Genomic DNA, 233 nt, shown 5'->3' with positions numbered 1-233 from the left:
AATCCGGGTAAATCTAAATTCGGAGAAGCACGTATCCCTAATGACGACCTCGGTGTGCTTACAGATTCCGCCTGGGCACGACGCGACGTCCGGCCAGGGAGTCAGGATGCCATGCGTGAGAGCCATCTGTTGGCGGCGCGATGCATTACAGCGACGAGAAATGACATCTCTGGGGAAACGCCGTGAGTCGGCCTTCCTGATTTATGCTAAGAGGGAGGAACCGTCGAGTTTTT

The sequence above is a fragment of the Penaeus monodon genome, chromosome 33 (assembly GCF_015228065.2).
Source record: "Penaeus monodon isolate SGIC_2016 chromosome 33, NSTDA_Pmon_1, whole genome shotgun sequence".
Lineage (NCBI taxonomy): Eukaryota > Metazoa > Arthropoda > Malacostraca > Decapoda > Penaeidae > Penaeus > Penaeus monodon.
Note: the sequence above shows the minus strand (reverse complement) of the source record.